At 46.9% G+C, this 12,709-nt stretch overlaps 1 pseudogene across 1 annotated transcript; it reads left to right on the top strand.

Moving 5' to 3' along the window:
- Positions 1-6,461: 6,461 nt before the first annotated feature.
- LOC146868865 (histo-blood group ABO system transferase pseudogene) lies at positions 6,462-12,058 on the top strand (annotated as a pseudogene). The gene has a single exon (XR_014965361.1). The product of XR_014965361.1 is annotated as a histo-blood group ABO system transferase pseudogene (transcript).
- Positions 12,059-12,709: the final 651 nt, after the last annotated feature.

A 12,709-nucleotide genomic window follows, 5' to 3' on the forward strand; every position in this document is an offset into this window, starting at 1 on the left:
TCTGGCCCTGCGATCCTCAGTAACATGGTCACTCCCTACAAAGCACCCAGATCTCTACGATCCGAGAATGAGCACCTAGCTAATATTCCCAAATTCAAAAGGACACGCACAGGAGGCCGACGATTTTCTGTACAAGCGGCTACTGGATGGAACTCTCTCCCACGTACCCTTAGACTGGAATCCAGTTATTTGGTTTTTCGTAAAAAACTGAAGACACTCCTATTCCTCCCCCTCATCTGGATAACAATTCTTTACAGCGCGGGGATGCCCTTGGGTCACCAGGCGCTTTACAAGTCGCTAAATAAATAATAAATAAATAAATATATTGCACAGCTGGTGCACAGCCAAGATGGTGGCGGAGATGGGAGCTACTGCGCCGAGCTCCTGAGCCTGAACTCTATCCTGGGGTTCCACTCCATAGTGCCAATATCGGCAACTGTTGTCACATAACACATAAGTACATAAATAAACCACACGACACATATGTAGGTGGAGAAATATTGCTGCAGGTTTATTAGCATAACCAATATGCAAACATGGTGGGTTATCTTATGGGCGATCCGATCCCAGGGCAGGCCAACCCCTATGCCGCCTGCCCGTCTGATAAGCCTAAATTACACCGTGGCAGTCGCCAATTGGTGCATACCAAATCTTGGGAGGGGCCACCCCTCCCATCAGTGGACCACCAGTCCACTTGCTTACTCACGCCCCCTCCCCCCCTGAAATTGGGCGGAGCGTATTATGGCAGCCCCCGGTTGCTCAGACCCACAACCGCCCGTAGGACTAACGGGACGCCGTAGTTCTTCCAGGGGACAACGCTAAGACATCCCTGGGTATCCTGGCTTAGCACCACGCTGTGCTGCTGCATGAAGTACCCCTTGGTATCTGCAGACTCTGGATCGCCCTGTAACTCCTCCTGCAACACAAAGTAACATGTTAGAAAGCCTAACCCCCCTTCCCCCCCCCCCCCCCCCCCCTGTTGTACCTCCGTCTGCTGGGTAAGCGGAGGGGCGGGCAAGGCGAGACGAGAGGGACAAGAGGGCGAGGAAGGGGCGGGGACAGCCTAAATACCCCTGCCCCATCCGCCGGAAGTAGCCTTTTGCCGGACGTCTTCCCTGGCCAAGACCCAGGGACTAGACCAGCTACCCCCAGTGCCTTCATGCGGCACTAAGGCGGCCGCCCTTTTAGGGGGGCTGCTGCGCAACCTCCCCGGGCAGCCTTGCATAGTGCCAATATCGGCAACTGTTGTCACATAACACATAAGTACATAAATAAACCACGTGACACATATGTAGGTGGAGAAATATTGCTGCAGGTTTATTAGCATAACCAACATGCAAACATGGTGGGTTATCTTGCGGGCAATCCGATCCCAGGGCTGGCCAACCCCTATGCCGCCTGCCCGTCTGATAAGCCTAAATTACACCGTGGCAGTCGCCAATTGGTGCATACCAAATCTTGGGAGGGTCACCCCTCCCATCAGTGGACCACCACTCCACTTGCTTACTCACCCCCCCCCCCCCCCCCCGAAAGAGGTGGGCGGAGCGTATTATGGCAGCCCCAGGTTGCTCAGACCCACAACCGCCCGTAGGACTAACGGGGCGCCGTAGTTCTTCCAGGGGACAACGCTAAGACATCCCTGGGTATCCTGGCTTAGCACCACGCTGTGCTGCTGCATGAAGTACCCCTTGGTATCTGCAGACTCTGGATCGCCCTGTAACTCCTCCACAGCCTTGGGAGTGGCCACCGTCACTACCAGGGCCCCCCACCAAGGTAGGCCTTTTTACCTACAGCATGCTGATACCGGGCTTCTCCCAGGTCCAGCCAAAACAAGTCTTAGCCCAACCGGACCGGCGGCCAGCATGCACCATCAGGACAGGTGCCCCCATCCTTTCTAAACTCCCCGTGGATTTTTGACTGAAATGACCTGAAACCTATAACTAGGCGTTGGTCCAATGTTACCTTTGCATGGCTGAAGAACAATACCTTTGACAAGACAGTCCTGTCAGGCAGTGCCAATGCGGGAGGAGGTAAGAGTTGACAAGCCCGCCTTACTTCCTCTTTCACTCAGTTGTCTGAGTCTGGCACTAGTCGGAGTATGTCGATCGCATTCCGTCAGACACCACCCAATGTGAAGCCTTGCCCTCCCAAAATTCTGCTAGTATACCAGGTAGAGACAGGACAGAGTGACCTCAGAGGAGAACCAATGTGTAAAATTCTTCTCTAATTAGAATACTGGGAAAGCCAATTGTTCTCCTGCTATTTTGTAGCCCAAAAGTGTTACCCAGGGGTTTCCCTTAATCATATGGACCATATCGCCCTTGTTGGATGACCACTTCCACAACCTGGTACTAAGTGAACCTACCAGGATCTGCACCTGAACCAGAGGTCGGACCCAAGCCCCTCTAAGTTCTGCAGCTCGACCTGCCTGTTAACATGAATCCCAGGGCAAACCACAGGGATCTAACCCATGCTTGCCATGCCTGAGCTAAAAAACCTCTGGGAGGCAAAACACCGGCTAACCACCTAAATGCATTCTGAATGTTCGCTGACAACTGCCAAGGGAAACGCGCATAACTGAAGCAACTGGTGCCATGCCATCAAATCTCAATTCCCCCTACTCTGACTGCAAAATGTGCTCTTGTGGTTGACCGGATTAGTGCTCCCTCCCATCCCTATGATTGTGGAGCCGCTGCAGCAGATGCTAATGATGGGATAACGAGCACCGCTAAACAGACATGGAGTGATCCTTAGAAAGAAAAGGTTGGAACACAACCACCACCATACCCCGCCTGTAATCAGTAAGGTTTACTTTGCCATCTGCAGTAGTGCAGCCACAATTTGCCGCCATCCAACCTGTGCAGTATCCTGTTCTGGGCAGCCCCCACATTCTTCCACTGGGCATCTCTGCTGTAAGTGACCTAGGTAAAATGTCTCCCTGCCAGGCAGCCTGCCAATGAAAAATACATCACCTACACCGTGAGTACCCTACCTGCCTTCGCGATTTCGCTCAAATCTTGCCTGGCCTTCCTACCTTCCCAGATGATCCAGCAAACTTTGCTGTACTCGGTCGATTGACCTGACCAAACATCAAACCCACCAGTTTGGGCCACATAACCTGCCCCCCAGACTCTGCTACAACAACCAATGAGCAGGATATGACAGAAGGGAAGGGGCTCCCGGTAGTACTTAAAAGTTTCCTACTGCCCAACCAGCTGTGCCCCTCGGAAGGCTACCACAATCGCTTTGGATGTGAGCTTCACTCAGCACAACCCTTTCATCCTGGACCTACCTCCAAATTGATGTGTAATTGAGCGCGCTGAACCTTAGGGGTCAGCATCCCATCTGACCAACAGTGGTGGGACCACTCCTGTCTATTCTAGTACTCGTCGTCCCTGTTAACCTGGCACTGCCTGATGTGTGCCTAGGTACATGGTCCCCTTGCATGGTGGCCTGCCAGCGAGACAAATATCCAATACACGACGAGTACCACTCCCTGCCTTCGCTAGAATCCTGCCTGGCATTCCTGCATGCCCAGATATACCAAGCGATGACGGCTCTCCTCATTCAATTGACCCGACCACAGGAGCTTGTAGACACCCCCCCGCATAAAACCAAGGTGACAAACAGGGAGATAACAGTCAGGCTAACCCCAATCTGCCGAAGAAGGACCCACCACACGGCTATGCCCCAATAACAACCATCCCGCAGCAAACCGACACTATGGATGACAACAGGAGTCTCACACTCAACGCCCGCGGAAAACACCGCAAGTAACGGCTCGTCTACTATCGAATAAATAACAACGGACATCCTTTCCGCATCTGACACGAACGCCGTTTCAGAAGTGAAGTGGGACCCCAAGGCCTCTAGCATCGGTGCAGACCTTGGCCCTTATGGCGTGTGTGATCTTTGCCCACTTTAGTGTGAGCCTGGCCCCGCGATGCATACTTTCTTCCAGACGATAGCACACGTAAACCACCCTAGCTGCACCGTGCCTCTGGGTCATCCTACCCTATGGAACCCTTCTAAACGACCCGGGAACATTGACCCTCAACACCCAAGCTTAAATCTTTGCTTAGCCTAGGTGCTGCAGGCGATGAGTACACCTTCCCCCTATTCCCGGACACAGCGGTGAAGAGACCCCGGAGAACCTGGCTAGTAAGAAAGACACCAACAAAGCCGAGGAAGCCCTGCACAAGCTGCAAGTATCGATTAAGAGTTAAAACTGGTCTGCCGGGCTCTCCAGCTAGCTCAGGCTATGACTGTGGCATGCAGCCCGGCCACCAGCACACCGCACATTTGCTAGGTGTCCCGCTCGATGAAAGGCCTGACTGATCACCATCCATGGCGTTAATCTAACGCGCATTGAGAATTCCCTGGGAAGGGGTGAGCGGCCATGATGAAGGTGACAGCGGATGGGGGCCCTGCATTTCATTTCGTTACATAGTATATCATACATTCATTGTGTATAAACCCTATATTGTTTTTCTTCTGAATAACAGCAATACAGATATCAGTAAATACAATACTGTTGCAAAGAAAAAATCTAAAACTGGACAGCAATTAACAAGCAGCATTCCTGCATATCCCCTGGCGTCAGGGCCACATGTGGTTGTACAGTTTGTTTTGAGTCGCATCCTTCTCATAATGAATGTATGATGTACTATGTAATGAAGTGAAATGCCGGGCTCCCATCCCCTGTGTACCTCCCCTAAAACTTAGTGTGATGGTGTTTATGTCTGTAAGGGGACCCCCCCTTTCCTCCCAAAACCAAGGTTCTGGGATTCTACCCATGGTGAGCAGCCCGTCTACCGCATCGCCCAGTGGCCCAGTGACTTCTGTGTTAAGTGGCGTTACCTTGACTATTAGGGGTACCTCCACCACTTCTCATCTGCGTGACTGGGGTTCCAGTCTGTAAACGGGGATCAGACCACGCTGCCACCTGTCCGGGGGGGCTGTAAATTACTCAGCAATAATCCCCACATCTCCAAATCTCGTTCGGCATTTTCATCTGTACGGACTATACGCAGATGTCTCTCCTCTGCCACCCCCATTCACACATATCTTTTATCCATCTGGGCAATCTGTGGGGGGGGGGGGGGCGGGGTAGGGGGGCACAGGGTGCATCCAGTGAATCGCTATGCAGCATCTAGTGAGTACTAGTCCTAAATTTGCAATCTTCTGTTGCATTCAATTACGCCTCTTTGGGGGCGGCAAAACCTCTAAAAGGCAATGTTGAATGGTTTCCTCAAGACGGAGTCCAGTCGCCTCTCAAAGGGTCTCCAATACACCTGACCATTCCTACCTGGGGTCGAGGGCGATCCCACGTCACATGAGCACATGTGGCTGGCCCGATCTGAGAGGGGTCATGTCAGTGCGATGCAAATAATGAAGCTGTATAAGCTTGAAGCGGGCGCTGCTGCCCATCTTTTCCATTCACTGTCTGTGAACAACAACTCTCTAACTGCGGCTTTAAACAAATGTTTAACCGATATGTATTGATGGCATCATAAAGCCAGCCACATCAAGTATCCGCCACAGAAATGCCCTCAATGTTGTCATAGGTGACTCTGCTTTTTCAGTGAATATATATAACAATAGGGAAACTATATTAAAATGCGCACATAAGGAATTAGGGCCCACATGCATCAAAGCATAAACCGGTCACAAACGGGCAGATTCTCAGACCGGTATTTTTGCATTTGGGATGCATCATCCCAAATGCAAAAATCGCAATTTAAGTAATCTCTAAATTACGATTACTTAAATTGCGATTGCATTTAAGGAATCTCAAATTGAGATTCCTTAAATGCAATGCACTAATAGGGGGAGAAAATTACCATGAAGTTGAACTTCATGATAATTTGCAAAAATTAGCAAAAACGTTGAAAAATGCACTAAAGTGCATTTTTCAAAGTTCCATTTTACGCACACACATGCCCTTGGGGCATGTGTGTGTGCAAGATGTACTCATATGCAGATTTCAGGGGTGCAACAGGGTGTCCTTTTGACACCCTGACACCCTTGAAATTGCGATTCTCTAATTGAGAATTGCAATGTGAGAAGGTCTTCCCATTTATTCCTATGGGCCTCTAGGCCCATAGGAATGAATGGGGAGGTATTCCTTAATTGCAAGTCGCAATTTGCGAGTCGCAATTAAGGAATGTTTAGAAATCGCTATTTTTTTAAGCGATTTCTACATGCATACTGGCACATGCATCAACAATGCCTTTTGCGATTCCCTATTAGCGAATCCTTATTTTTCGCTAATAAGGAATCGCAAATGGCATTGTTGATGCATGTGCCAGATATTTGTTTCATGTGTTAGGAACTGTGCAAACATCTAAATAAAGCTGTATTTGACCTTTTACGATGCTAGAAAATAAGTCAATGAATCTTGAAATTGTTGAGACGATTGCACCTCACTTATTGTGGGTGCCCTTTTGGACCCAGGACCTGCTGATTGTGTGCTTATCTACATCTTTTTGTTCTTTTTTCAGGTATACTGTCTTTCTCCAGCACTTTATTGAGACAGCAGAGAAGTTCTTCATGGTGGGGCACAAAGTGAACTATTATGTGTTCACGGACCGGCCTGAGCAGGTACCCGAGTTCACACTGGCATCTGGACGGAGGCTGGTCATCATCGAGGTCTTGGGGTACAAGAGGTGGCAGGATGTGACCATGAGGCGCATGGAGATGATCCACAATGCCTCCAGGGAGACCTTCATCAACGAGGTGGACTACATTGTGTCGGTGGACGTGGACATGGAGTTCACCGACTGCGTTGGAGTGGAAATACTGAGCGAAAGGTTTGGGACTCTCCACCCAGGTTTCTATAGGAGTCAGCGCCAGCGTTTCACTTACGAGCGTAGGCCGCAGTCTGAAGCCTACATCCCGGGAGACGAAGGGGACTTTTATTATGCTGGAGGCTTTTTTGGAGGCTCAGTAAGAGAAGTCTCTCAACTCACCGGCCAGTGCCACAAAGCCATGATGCGAGACAAAGATAGAGGCATTGAGGCCATCTGGCATGACGAGAGCTACTTAAACAAATACTTTCTGTACCATAAACCCACCAAGATCTTATCCCCAGAGTACCTGTGGGACAATAGTCTGGGGTCACCAGCTATCCTCAAGAGGAAGCGTTTTATTGAAGTTTGGAAGAACTATGCAGTTATCAGAAACAAGAGAGAATTCCAGAGAAAAGAGCGCAAATTCAAAATAAATGAAAAGTGAACTGGGGAAAGGCATCATAAGCGAGGGTACAAAATGCCTTAAGCCGAGAACATTCTGGGACTGCATCTTTCAAGGAGCACTCAGTGTGCTGTGTTACATCAAGTTAAACTCTTGCACTTAAATTATATATTTGTTACTTTTACATTTTTTGGAAGGGTTATTCCTTTGGGGTATAGATGAAGGGTTAGGGAGCCTTTCACAGTAACATGATTGAGTACTGTATTTTTATTTGTTTTATGGTGGGATTAATGCCCGAAATAATTTTAAATTCTATAACGGAAAGTGTTGACCTGTGTAATGTAGGACATTCTCACTGGACAAACTGATGGAGAGAAGATTGCTTCTTCACGCTTAATATGATGATGAAACTGCTCCCAGTAAAGTCAACCCTGTTGGGGGTAGAAATTCTTTGGACATGGAGAGAGACTTTACTAAAAAGGATGAGATCAAATTTCCCTCTTACATCCAGTCTGTTCTTACACAGATGAAAGTGTTTGTCTTGATAAAGTTACAAGAATACAAATCGCTAGTCAGCAGGGCAATGCTTGATCACATTAACATGTCGGCCAAGATCTCAGACCATGCAGTGGAGCACTGGTGATGGAGCCCTGCTTGGGGTCTGTTGAGGAGTATGTGATTGGAGGTTGCAATGGTCCTTGTGCCATAGACATGGCCCAGGTATGGCTGTAAATCTACTGTTTTCACAACTCAACTCTGAGACCCCCAAAAGAACGCACTGGCTCTTGCCGACACTGCTGAAAATCCACTGTGGACCTCTCATGTTTCTGGCTTGAGCCTGAAAAACGTTGTTTTTATCAGCTTACTCTGACCTCCATCGCCTTACTGAGGACAATAAATGTCGGAGATCCATACATTCTGAAGTGGAAACCACACAAAATAATATCCGCTTTTGATTCCTAGCGGTCGTCTAGGGCCAAAAGGCGGCAGGTCTCTCTGAAGCAGCTAAAGGACACACTTGCACATTCTTCCTTATTCATTAGTTGTTTCTGTGTTTCAAAAATGTCTATCTGTATGCTTACCAACTAAACAATAAAAGTCAGTCTTGTCCCTTGGACACTTCCCACACCGGGATGCCTTACACAGAGAGGAGGGCACAGGACTGTTCGTTTCTAGCAGAGGTACATCTGGTGCCCGGATACTTGACGTCTGGGGCCAGCGGGAGGCTTGAAGATGCATGGGGTGATGATGAGAATGTCCCGGGGTTTTGAAAGATCTTCCATATCATACCCGAAATCTGAGCAGTTTGGGTCATAGCTGAGAACCATGTTCACCCTGGTCTACTTGGAGTATGTCAAGATTGACGCAGGGAAGGTAAGGTGGACATGCCCTGCCTTCCACCTATGAATGCCTGATATGGTCCCACGGTTGTATTCTACTATATAATTTGAGGTAGTGACTCCTATTACAATATAGGACAACGGATGAAGCGTATTAACATACAATGAGGAGCATGGCATGCCTGAACCCGGAAATATGTGAATGTGAAGCAAGGAGAACAGTAATTAGCACAGGAAGACCGTGCCTAGAGAATGGGCCAAAGTGATCTGTGATAGCAACAGTGTGGGTAGAAGCAGTGTGACCACTGAATTTGGTAGGGCGGCAAGCGAATTGGGCAGGGTAATCAGTCAACGTGATATGGTGGCTAGCAAATCGGAAAGGGTGACCAGTGAATGTGTTAGTGTGGCTAGTGAATAAGGCGTAGTGATCTGCAAATGGCAGTGGCTCGTGGGTGAGGCAGAGAGGGTATCTATTGAATGGGGCAAGGTGTCTAGTGATAGTGGCAATGTGGCTATGGAGCCAATGCGGCTGAGTGAGTGTTCAAGTTGGCAGTGAGGGTGGCATGGCGACCAGTGACTTGGGCTGCCAAATGATTCCACAGCACAACAAGTTTGTTTCCAGTCCTAACCTTTAATGTGCAATGAAAAGGAAAATGTCTTTATTTAGTTCTGTTAAACCCATTGGACTATCTCACTGAAAAACGATGGTTTGCAACAGAAAGGTCAAGGACTCCATACATAGTGTCCTTGCGACTTAGAGGTCTGGTAAAGTTAGCAATGAAAGTTCCTTGTGAACACTTTGCAAAAATCAGCTGGGGAGGAAACGGGGGAACTACTGACCATTTTGAAATTAGCAGGGGAGTCAGGCACAGCTGCGTCCTTGCCCCTACTTTATTTCTTATTTTTATCAACAGCTGTGGTGATTTCCTTATGGGCTGTGACAATTATTACCCGGTGCTTTGGGGTACTAAAATTCCAGTGGTACTGTTCGCAGATGACATGCTATTGATGTTGAAAACCCCATTGGGTATCCAGACTATCCTCCTAAGATTCCATTCATTCTGTATTTCCTCTGAACTGACTATAAAAGTATCCACAACTAAGTTTATGGTAATAAATCCCCATAGGGGCTTCGTAGGGCCATTAACTTTAGAGGGGCTGGAATTGGAGAGAGTTCTCGAATTTCACTACTCCACTTCCAACTCTTGGGACAGTCAAGTCTTTAAGTGGTCTCCTAGGTTAAACCATAGGGCCACTGCTGTTCTAAGATTTGCCAGTAAGACTAATTTCCACCATGTCTCTCCACTTCTGGAAGTTTGGAGAGTCCAGGCAGCAGCATCTTCTACCTATGGTGCAGAACTTTGGGGACATAGTAAAATAGATGCGTTGGGCACAGCTGAAAACACATTTTTGAGGATGGAACTTAAACTACCAAAGAGCAGTCCCTTGATTTTTAGACAAGACCTTGGTATACGCCCTATCATTTCTCTGTTGCGACTGAACCCTCTACTTTACCAGCTGTGCCTTTGGTCTGTTCCGGAGCTATCACACTATAGGGCGGGTCTGGGCAACATCTTGAGTAGACAAAAAAGTAAGGCTTTGGTACCATGGCTGAGTTAGATCAAATAGACCTCTTACTCATTAGGGTGCAAGAGTTTTGGGTAGACACTTCGGCCATCACATCTTCCTCAATTAAAAAGCTGAAGTTTCTTTATTGGGAACATGGTGAGACTAAGCTGATTAACCAGCCAAGTCCAGATGACCGTAGCGACCGCTTTAGATGGTTTAAGGTTTTTGAGACCTATATGGACCAGATTGATCCTCCCTCCACCAAAGCCCTTCAAATAAGGTTCAGATTGGGCACTCTTTCTCTCGCTTCATTTACCTCTGAATGGAAACGTTGCCCGGGGAGAAGTTGCCTCTGCCCATCATGCAATGGGTGTGAGGAAACTAACGACCATAGGATGTTTACCTTTTTTACTTGATACAGCACAAACGCTGGATAGTCCCCCTTCTACGTTTGTTAGAAGTGCACCAGTATAGGGTTGTCCTGAGAATTTGTCCACCATCGTGGTTTTGTCGCAAAGTTTTTTGAGAGCGTTTGGCCGATCCGGCGCAAAACCATTCCACGTTAATCTTTAGGGCTGAGATACATTTTTTGTCACATTACTATACCGAAATGAAACATTCCTCTTGCGTGCCCAGTATTTTCATTGTAGTATATGTGTGAATTGTATATGTAATTTAAAAAAATGAGAATATCTTTCTATTTATTTCTTTTGAATTATTATTTTATACTATGGTTTTAAGATGTATGGTATTTGTTTTACTGTCACCTAAGTAAGCCCACATTATTTTTCTTAAAACGTTGCATTTTGTTATTAACTGTGTTTTTTAACTGGGCTTATGTACTGTATTTTCATTTCTCATCTGTGAGTTTCATGGTCTATTACCAAAATAAAGTTTAAACCGGTTCGTTGGAACAACTCCCACACTTGCTCAATGTATACTGGACAGCCCCGTGTTAGGAAACTGATTTCAGTCAATGCAAGAAAAGATCATTTTCTAATCTACAAAATGTATTACCCCATCGGAAAACATGATCAAAGTAGATCCACTGCAGCAGAATTCGCATGGAAATGTACACATTTTAGGGGGCTACGAAACGCTATGCCACTGTTATCTTTTTTTTTTTTGGATGAGTATGTGTAGCTGTACCCATTTCGGAAGGATTTTGGGTCAAAATCCAAAACAGAGCATGCCTAACTCCATAAGGTTGGCGAGAGCTTGGACTTCTCATTAACCATTAGAAACGTCAGCAGGATCTCTCCTTGTCATTCTCCCCATCCTTGTGCCCTCTACTTTGCCTTTTCTGCTCTCCTACTTTTGGCCTATCTGCTTCTCCTGCCAACTCCTGTTTTGCTCTCCACTGTCTCTCTCTGCCTGTATCAAATTCAAATATTATCACAACCAGGACAATTTGTATATATTTTGCAAACGTTATATAAGAGTGTGCCTACCGGGCATCTCTTTGCTGAAAGTGCATCCACCCGTGCAACAGATGCATTTTCTTCATACATGAATGACAAGTGGGCCACTATAATGTTTTGGTCCTGGTGCGCAGAGTGGTCCCGGGAGGTGAAAAACAGTTCTATTAAGTCGCACCGCTGCTGTGACCTGGTGGTGCAGTGGATAGACTGCTAGGCCAAGGGCTTCCAACAGCAGAGACGCCTCCTCATAAGAAATCCTGAGGTTTCACAACTCTAAATGAGGTGGAGAACCTGCGAGTTTGGCATTGAGGGAGCACCTCGAGTCCTCACCCCACCCCCAAGGCAAGTCGTTGTAATGACTTGTGTGATAAAGTAACACCTGGTAACGTCGCAGTGATGGTACTGATTACATTGTAAAGGTATGCGTGGTAAATGCATGTGGGGTTCCTTCATACATACTCTGCTAGATGAGAATCATTTTAAGCATCATTTGTGTTCCGATTACACGTTGTTTTAGATTAAATGTGCAAATTATTTTCCAATGGCCTTCTTTACCACAAACGTGACAAGCTCCAGATTTCAACTGATCATTAATAGCATCAGTATAAAAACCGCTACCTTTACCTCAAGAAGTATTTTCAATTCCTCCTGCAAACCAGGGGCTTGAAAAACTCCTGAATGCCTTTCTTAAACAAGCATTTAAAAATGCAATAGGTCTCGATTTGCGGGAGTTTAAGCTTTTGGCATTGTAAATGACGATGCCTTTTATTTATCTGTTTTGAATATTAACACATAAATAAAAGGCATTGTCATGTACAATGCCATATGGCTCAAACTCTTGTAAATGCGAGACCTATTTAATTTCAAAGAAGCGGCCGCTATTGTTCCGTACTGCTGGGAAAGTGAAAGCAGGCACGGCACGATGAATGCAGAAAAGCATGTCTTGCATGCAGTAGGAGAAACTCATTAAAGAAAATAGTGCTGATAGACTAACTAAGACATTCCATGTAACAACAGAAGTAAAAGGGCCAATCCTCATGGAAGGTTACAAATGAAGATAAGACGGTATTAAGGAGGGACTAACAAGCTTTTAACCAATCGGAAGCCAGCATTCACAAAGGACAATGACATAAGCCAATGACAAATATGGGCGGAGAGTGGGCGGGGCTTCAAGTCCACACTCAA

This window comes from Triturus cristatus, chromosome 1_2 (assembly GCF_964204655.1).
Source record: "Triturus cristatus chromosome 1_2, aTriCri1.1, whole genome shotgun sequence".
Lineage (NCBI taxonomy): Eukaryota > Metazoa > Chordata > Amphibia > Caudata > Salamandridae > Triturus > Triturus cristatus.